The following is a 9,576-nucleotide window of genomic DNA, read 5'->3' on the forward strand; positions in this document are numbered from 1 at the left end:
TTTATGTTTATGCTTATTTCCATGCTCCTTTAGCATATGCCACCCTCCTTCTTGTTGGCCTTTGCCTAGTCCCCTCTTCCCCTACTGACTTGTATTTTTAGTTGAAGCTTAGTTTTTAGAATGTTTTTTTTTTCTTGAATGATCATAAGAAGCAGGTAGGTCCTTGAGAACACCTATGGGAAATGGGAAACTTGAGCAGATAAACATGAGCCAGTTATGAGGCTCGTGTTTCATGTCAGCCCATGTAGCAGATGTTTTTGGAAATGATGAACAGAAGCCTTTCATTTTATGTATCTTATTCTTCCTGCTGTTGTTGGTTGCTTGGTTCATCCTGTGGGTATGATTGGGTGTGTTTGGTACCCCCAATCAGATCCCCTCCTCATGCTAAGATATTCTTTCCCAGCTTTGGAGGCTCAGAAGGGGAAAGTACAGATCAATAAATAAACAAATGTTTATTGAATCTATAAGATATATGAGATTAGGAGTTCTGGACCCAGGGTCTATAGATAGATTTCAGAGGAGCCTATGAACCTCGACAGAAAAAAATTAGATTATTATTTTTACTAACTTCTTCTTCTTCTCCTCCTCCTCCTCCTCCTCCTTCTTCTTCTGGCAATTGGGGTTAAGTGACTTGCCCAGGGTCACACAGCTAGTAAGTGTTAAGTGTCTGAGGCCAGATTTGAACTCAGGTACTCCTGACTCCAGGGCCTGTGCTCTATCCACTGCTCCACCTAGCTGCCCTTTACTAACTTCTAATTGAAATTTAGCACTTCTTTCAATTATGAATTCTTTAAAAAAGATTATTCTGAGAAAGGTACCATCATTTTTCTTACATTGCCAAGGAATCCATAACCCCTAAAAGGTTAGATATTCCTGGCATATGTCCTTTAGGAGCAAATTTTGTATGATAAGCACCAACCGGTCATAAACTGGTCTTCCAGGCTAAATTGGGTCCCTCCTTTCAGTCCATGTTGAACATAATTAACAATGTCCACATTAATCTAATTGTGACCGTGTGATCATCTCTCTCTCAAACTCCTTAAATTTGACAGTTATAGTTGATCACATTTTCCCCTGATGCAGCTTTTTACTACTTTTATGGATTCCTCAAATAATAAGACCTTTGCAATAAGGACTGACTCCTTTCTGACCTCATTTGTCCCCAGTGATTGAGACAATTGAGCTACCCCTTGAGATGTCAGGATCCTGTTAGACTAGAAATATAGGCTGGATTGAAGGGAAAAAAATCATGAGGCTCTTTATATATGATGGTGCTAGAGAGATGGAATGATTTTATGCTAGGAGCAACTTGATACTAGGTTATGTGATTCAATGATCAAGGGATGTCAACATTACAAGTTCTATCCCAGTTGGGTTCCAAAGATTTTGGTGGAAGGAAACTTAGGAGAGCAGTTCCACATGGGAAAGCTTGAAGCCTCATGACAAAACAGAAGTCATGCTATCTCCCAAGACCAAGTTGAAAAGGGAAAATTATACCTGAGTGAATCTTCCTTCATTGTGTATTTGTCGAGACAAAAAAAGATAGTTCCCTCATTCCCACAAATGCCCATACCATTTGGATATTATCGGAGAGCTGAGAATTATTCTGTTGCCTATTTATTTTTCTTTTGGTTGCCTTGCTAATCTGTCTGGAAGCAATAAGTGGTGTTCAACATGCGCTGAAAGAAGGAGGAACTAAATTTGGCATGTAAAATGGGCTTATGACTGGTTGGTGCTTATCATACAAAACTTGCTCTATAACTTGTGGTTCCTACAAGATTTGTGAAAAAAGTATGTATTTGATTGGAGACTCAAACTAAATTTACATAATTAGATTTTTCCGAAACCTCCTACACTATGCTAGTCAGGAGCAGAAAAGACATTTGAAGGGCCTTTTATCCCAACTTATTTTCCCAGCCTCTCCATTGTAATCAAACTAGAATTCTTTCTCTCTTTGCAAACTCCTAACTTTGAAAGCCCAGTTCAAATTCTTACCACTCTAGGAATCCTTCACATACCACCCCCATTTCAATCCCCCCATGCCCTGCCCAGAACACTTTCTCTAACCTCTCTACTTCCATTGTGCCCTACCTAGAAGTACAATATATACAATATATTTTCTGTGGTCATTAAATTAATCTGTCTGACTGAAGTGGACAATTTTTTCAGGGGAACTCTGTGTGTGTGTGTGTGTGTGTGTGTGTGTGTGTGTGTGTGTGTGTGTGTGTGTGAAACTGGAAAGGTAGCTTTGGATCAGAGTATGGAGGACCTTGAATGAGACATTTGAATTGGATCCTTTTAATGGCATAACTTTAAAAAGTTTTTGAGCATGTGAGTAACATGAATAAAGTAGTAGTTTAAGTAGATTAATTTGAAGGAAAGAATATTAATGATTCATTTAAAAAAAACAAACAGAAAAAAGTTTGGAGGGCTAGATGGGAACCATCATATAAAAGTAGTAGTGAGGATTCAGACAAGTAGGGCCTACAATGTTAAATTAAAAACATACAAAAGAGGGAAAAATTGCATATAATGGAGATTCACAGTTTCCTATGTTGTCATCTTTTTCTATTCTTCTCTGTATAAGAAAATACTGTTTGCTGTTCTTAAGTTCATAATAACAAAGAAAAATTAAGAAAATCTTAATTTGTATATTATGTATATATGGTATATGTGTATACATATATGCATACACACATATATACTCTCTATATGTGTTATATATTATACTATATATACATATACACATACCTACTATATATTTACCATATATATATATATATATATACATATTATTCTATCTATCTATCTAACAGGGAGGTAATGGAGGCAGGTAGGGCAGTCAGGAAGCTATTATAATAATCCAGACATGAGGTGATTGAGGATCTAGTCTCAGGAATAAAGGAAAAGAGAAAGAATCAAACTTGGAAAGGTAGAATGAAAATGATTTGGTGACTAGGAGGGATAGGGTCCAGGGTTAAATTCTGAGTTGCTCCATTACCTGGAACAGAATCTCTGACCTTCATATTGTTATAACCTTTGAGGGAACAGACCATAGGACTTCAGATCTGAGAGGGGCCTGACAATCATTCGGTTTAATCCTTCTTTGACAGAGGAGAATAGAGGGGCCTAGCGAGGTCCCACATCTAATCAGAAGCAGAGTTAGAATCAGAAGCAGAGTTAGAATTAATCCACAAGTCTTCTGATTCTTATTGTGCCTGTTCCATTCTATCATGCCATAGGAAACTTAGCAGGATTGAGGAGGGTTAGTGGCCTTAATCATCATATTGGTATCTCAAACTACAATCATTACTTACTGGGTATTACAGGTATTATCATTTGTTGTAGTAGTTCAGTTGTTTCAGTTCTGTTGACTCATTCTCACCCCATTTTGGGGGTTTTCTTGGCAAAGATACTGGAGTCATTTGCTATTTCCTTCTCCAGCTCATTTTATAGATGAGGAAACTGAGGAAAGCAGGGATAAGTGACTTGCCCAGGGTTACATAGATATTAAATGTTTGAGGCCGGATTTGAACTCAGAAAGATGTCTTCCTGACTTCAGGTGTAACACTCTATTCACTATGCTACATAGTTGCCATGACCATTACAGGTATTAAGCACTTAATAAATGCTTGTTGGTTGCCTGGCTGATTGGACTGAGCAGTGATATCTTTGGGAAGGATTTGGTATTTGACTTAGGCTTGAAAGGATGGACAGGAATTCAGAAAATTATGAGTATAACTATCAGTATTTGACATTTTAATTGTGTTTGGGCACTCTCAACCTTTGCTGAAGGTCCTTTGCTAGACACTGGGTAAATGCTTGACAATTGCCATAATGAGAAGGCCAAAAGAGCTATGAAACTGATGCAATCAACAAACTTGATCTTGCCAAAAGGAGAGAAATGTCTAGGCACATATGCAATATCAGTTTACAATACAAGAACAATTGCAGAACAATCTGGAGGAAGAAAGCCTGTATTGTCTCACAAAACAAAGGAAAACAGTGGGTGGAAAAACACACTTAAAGAAAGCTCTTCCCCAAACGAGATCATGTCAAGAATATTTATAGATAAAAGCAGAGGGAGAGAGAGCAAAAATACATGGTATAAAGCAGATCTGCTAATGTTTTTATAGGAATTTATTCTTGGCATTGGTGACGGTGCAATCCTGATGTTTTGACTTTACCACCTCAGTACCTAATATGCTATATGAGAAAGTAGAAATGGCACTCAAGAAAATTAAGTTAGGACAATTAGCTGGCCTTAGATAAATCTAATACAAAAGAACTATATGCAAGAGGAAAAGCAATTTTAGAGTCACTCAAGAATTGATATTTTAATATATGCCATAGAGGGAGAGTTAGCAAAATAATGGCAAATATCATGCATAGCATTATTACAAAGAAAGGCAGTCAAGTAGACATGAGTAACTACTTTTAAATATTATTTATTTTTTATTTCTTCCTTTCTGTCTATCCATTTAACTATATGTACATGAGAAAACATAAAAATTCCATAACTAGATATAATACTTCTATGATCTTTTTGATTATTTAATTTTATTTTTTTCCTTAGTTCCAAATTCTCTTCCTCTCCCTACCCCTCTTCCAACCATTAAGAAGGCAAGAAATACAAAACTCATTACAAATATGAAGTCATACAAAACAAGTTTCTGCATTAGCCATGCTACTCCCTTATCTCCCTCTTCAAAAGATAAAAAGAAATATCCTTCAATATGCAGTCTGAGTTCATCAGTTATCTTTCTGGAAGTAGGTAGCATTTTTCATCATAAGTTTTATGGAATTGTGGTGCGTCATTGTGTTGATCAGATTTGCTGAAACTTTTATAGTTTATTATCTTTATAGTATTGCAGTTATAGTGTAAATTATTTTCCTCGTTCTGCTCATTTCACTTTGCATAAGTTCATGTCTTCACATATTTTTCTGAAACCATCCCCTTCATCATTTCATATAGTACGGTAGTATTCCATTACATTCATATATCATAACTTGTTTAGCCATTCCCCATTGATATATATTCCCTTAGTTACCAATTCTTTGACATGAGAGAAAGAATTAATATATATATATATATATATATATATATATATATATATATATATATATATATATATATATATATATATATAAATATTTGTACATATGGGTCCTTTCCTTTTTTATTCAGTTTCTTTGGGTACAGATTTAGTGCTTTTACTGGGTCAAAGGGTATTCATAGTTTTATACCTTTTTGGGCATAGTTCCAAATTACTTTACAGAATGTTTAGACTAATCACAATAGTACATTAGTGTATTTATTTTCCCACATCCCTCCAATATTTGTCATTTTCCTTTTCTGTCATTTTAGCCAATCTGATATATGTGAGGTGGTACCTTTGTTATTTCAGTGACAATTTCTCTAATTGTTATTGATTAGTAGCATTTTTTTCATATGACTATTAGTAGCTTTGATTTCTACCCCTCCCCCACCAAAATTTACTTGTTTATATGCCTCAATCCTTTCTCAATTGGGAATGGCTTTTATAAATTGGCTCAGTTCTCTATATGTCTGAGAAATGTCCTTTATCAGAGAAACTTGCTGCAAATGTTTTTTTGCCCGTTTCCTGCTTTTCTTCTAAGTTTACTTACATTGGTTTTGTTTGTACAAAACCTTTTTTTTTTTTTCTAAACAAAATCATCCACTTTACCTACTGTAAACTCTTTTCCTTATTTGGTCATGAGCTCTTCCCCTATTCATAGATCTAACAGATAATTTCTTCTGTGCTTCACTATTTTAATAAAAGTGATAAAGGATCTTATCCTCTATGTCTAAATTACATACCCATTTTGAGTTTATCTTGGTATACATTGTGAAGTGTTGGTCTGGGCCCAGTTTCTGCTAGACTGTTTTTCAGTTTTCCCAGCAATTTTTGTCAAATAGGAAGTTCTTGTCCCAATATTTAGGATCTTTGGGTTTACCAAATACTGGATAACTCTTCTGATTTGCTTCTGTATGTTATGTACCTAATTTGTTCCATTGGTCAACTGCTCTATTTCTTATCCAGTACTGAATTGTTTTGATGATTATAGCTTTGTAGAGCAGTTTGAGGTCTGGTACTGATAGGTCCCTTCCTTCTAATTTATTTTCACTTATTCCCTTGATATTCTTTTTGTTCCTTCAAAGGAAACATTGTTTTTCCTAACTCTATAAAGTATTTGATAGTTTGATTGGTATGGTACTGAATAAGTTAATTTTGGTAGTAGTCATTTTTAATATATTGGCTCAATCTATTCATGAAAAAGAAATATTTTCCCAATTATTTAGATATGTATTTATTTGGGTGCAGAGGGTTTTGTAATTTTGTTCATGTAGTTCCTCTGTGTTTTTTTGTAGGTAGAATCCCAAGTATTTTTTACTGTCTGTAGTTATTTTAAGTGAAATTTCTTTTCCTAGCTCTTCCTGATGGATTTTGTTGGTGATATATAGAAATGCTAATGATTTATGTGAGTATATATAACGTCCTTGAAACTTGCTGAAGTTGTTAATTGTTTCAAATAGGTTTTTTTAGTTCATACTCTAGGGTTCTCTAAATTAACCATAATATGATATGCCAAAGTGATAGTTTTGTTTCCTCATTTCCTATGCTTACTACTTTCATTTCTTTTTCTCATCTCATTGCTATACATAGCATTTCAAGTACAATATTGAATGATAATGGTGATAATGGACATTCCTGCTTCATTTCTGATCTTATTGGAAAAGCTTCTAATTTATCTCCATTACACACAATGCTTGCTTTTGGTTTTAGATAGATAGCACTTGTCATTTTAACAAAAGCTCAGTTTATTCCTTTGCTTTCTATTTTTTAACACTTTATTTTTCCCAATTATATATAAAAACCCTTTTTAACCTTTCCTTTTTAAAAAATGAGTTCCAAATTATCTCCCTCCATACCCTAACTCCTTTCTGAGACAGTAAGCATTTTTTTTGAGAATTATAACATGTTTATTAAGTATTTTTAAGGGAAAAAGGTTAACAAGTTAACACTAAAAAATCTGTGAATACAATTTGGATTTTCAAGAGTTGAATTCTTAAATATCCCAATTTGCAAGTCATATTTCTTTTAGGTGAGAAAATATAAAAAATAACATTTACTTACATATTACACAACACCTAAACTCATGTATTGTTTTAGCAAGTTATAGTAAAATAATAATTTACATGTTATAACAGAATTTTCACTATTGAAAAATTCATATTTTGAAATGTTCTGTATGTTTTCAATAAGCATTAATTACATATTATAAAAATAATTGTTTATAAGCAATAATTTATCAGTGAGTTACTAAGGAGTTTAACCACTCTTATTAAATTTCTCTGACTCTGATAGGTATAAAAGCCCTATAAAGTATGCCAGAGTAATTATGAAAAATTAGTGCAATCACTTAGGTGAGATAACTAAAAGATACTGATATATAAATATCAAATCTCAAACTGTAAACAAAACTGTGGTTCTTAATACAGACCAAGTGTAGCAGGAAAAAAATGTATATGATAAACCCCACAGAATTGCACTATAGAAGTCCTTTCAATAGTTTTCCAAAATTAACCATTTTCCTATGTTGATAAATGCTATTTACTATGATTCAGTGGGATCAATTTTGTGTATTAGCTTTTATCATGTGAAAATCCATAGCTGTGGGAAAAAAGAAACATATTCAAAAGGGATCCTACAATGTTTACCACAAGCTCTTACCACTTAGTCAAATGGTTTTATTACTCCTTTGGTTTAAGAGCAGATGGAACAATAGGTTAGAATTTTATCTTTGATAATCATAAATCTGCCACTTTCACCATATTGTTCTAGTTTTTGTAAAGCGCTGGTGATTGGTTCTTTGAATTTCTTATCCATTAGTCTCTTGGAAAGACTTGTAAGCAAACGCTTCAGATGATCATTTAGAGAAGGCCCCAAAACATCACTCAACTGTACTAAAGTGTTCAATCCCCTTTCAAACACTTCATCATCTGAATGGTCAGAGATGCTTTCAAGACAGGAATCAGTTTAGGTTGCAAGAGCACAGTTTTTTTCAGTAGCACCTTCAACCAAAAGTAATTCTCTAAAATCTTCTTTTGATACAAACGTGTATGGATGTTTAGTCTCTCTTAGACCCTCTGCAAAAGTAATAAGAAGCAGGTCAAATGGAAGAGTTTCAGGAATACAGTTCCACTGTAATTTGTGTTCTCCTAAACCATGTACCAACCTTCAAGGAATACCTCCTTAGTAAATAGCAGCATAAGCACAAGGGGCATGTGGCTGATCACTAAATGGATCAATAGTTTTAGGATTAAGTCTGTCACTTGGCTGAGGGTGAGGTTTCTTTATAAAATCTGGAGAATTTTGGAGGGTAATGACTTATTTTTGTGTACTACAGATAAATGTTTTACTAAGGAACCTGACAACATTCTTTGCTCAAAGGTCCCTGTCACTCTGTTTCTCATCTGTAGGCTTCCATGATTCTCTGATTTCTGCATTCTTCCTTTCTCAGTGGGTGCTCCTGATTTCCAGGAGCGCAGGCCTCCATCTGGAATCCCTAAGTCCCCTCATACAGGCCATGATCAGCACAGATTCCTGGCCCAGGTCCCTAGGACCTGGTACCACTTGAGCCAGCCCAGGCTGAGGCAGATAAGGTGAGGAGGGACAGTAAGTAATTTGATATCGGTTATACATGTGCAATTATTCAAAACATATTTCCATATTAATCATGTTATGAAGGAAAACACAGACCCACCCAAAACCAAACAAACACATGAAGAAAATAAAGTGAAAAGTAGTATGCTATGATCTTCATTCAGACTCCATCAGTTCTTTCTCTGGAGCTGCATAGCATTTTTCATCTTGAGTCCTTTGGAATTGTTTTGGGGACATTGTATTCCTGAAAATAACTAAGTCATTCACAGTTTATCATATACAATATTGCTATTACTATGTACAATGTTCCCCTGGTTATACTCACTTCACTTTGTATCAATTCATGTAAGTCATTCCTGGTATAAATCCAGCCTGGCTATAATGTATGATCTTTGTGATCTATTTTTTGTAATCTCCTTTCTAGTATTTTATTTCAAATTCTTGGCTGTACCTCACCCCTGATTCTTTACTGTTGCTGCTGCTGTGATGCTTTCTTGGCCAGCTTCTGCCCCGGTGTCCATAGGCTCTGTCTTTGTAAACTGGCCTGGGTTAGAAAAAAATGATTTATTGTGACCTTTTTCTTGGCTTTTCCTGGTTGGGCAAACTTTTTAGGACTCTATAATGGAGTTTGTGGAGGAGCTAAGATAATATTCCCAACCTGTCACTCTAACAACTTGTTTCTACCTCCCCTTTTATGGTCTTAATATATACACAAGAGACACTTTATTGGAGGAGAATTTTTTAAAGATTGTATTTAGTTCTATTGACTCAAGTATCTTTTTGTTAATGATAAACAGTAAATAGAAGAATCTTGTATTATCTACAACTTTCAATTAATCATGTGACTGTGAAGATGTATGGTAGAAAAGACTATTTTCTTTTCCTT

General features: G+C 34.6%; 1 pseudogene; it reads right to left on the reverse strand.

Annotated features, from left to right (window-relative positions):
• Positions 1-7,790: 7,790 nt before the first annotated feature.
• Positions 7,791-8,554, reverse strand: LOC122745374 (annotated as a pseudogene).
• Between the last annotated feature and the right edge of the window lie 1,022 nt (positions 8,555-9,576).

The sequence above is a fragment of the Dromiciops gliroides genome, chromosome 3 (assembly GCF_019393635.1).
Source record: "Dromiciops gliroides isolate mDroGli1 chromosome 3, mDroGli1.pri, whole genome shotgun sequence".
Taxonomy (NCBI): domain Eukaryota; kingdom Metazoa; phylum Chordata; class Mammalia; order Microbiotheria; family Microbiotheriidae; genus Dromiciops; species Dromiciops gliroides.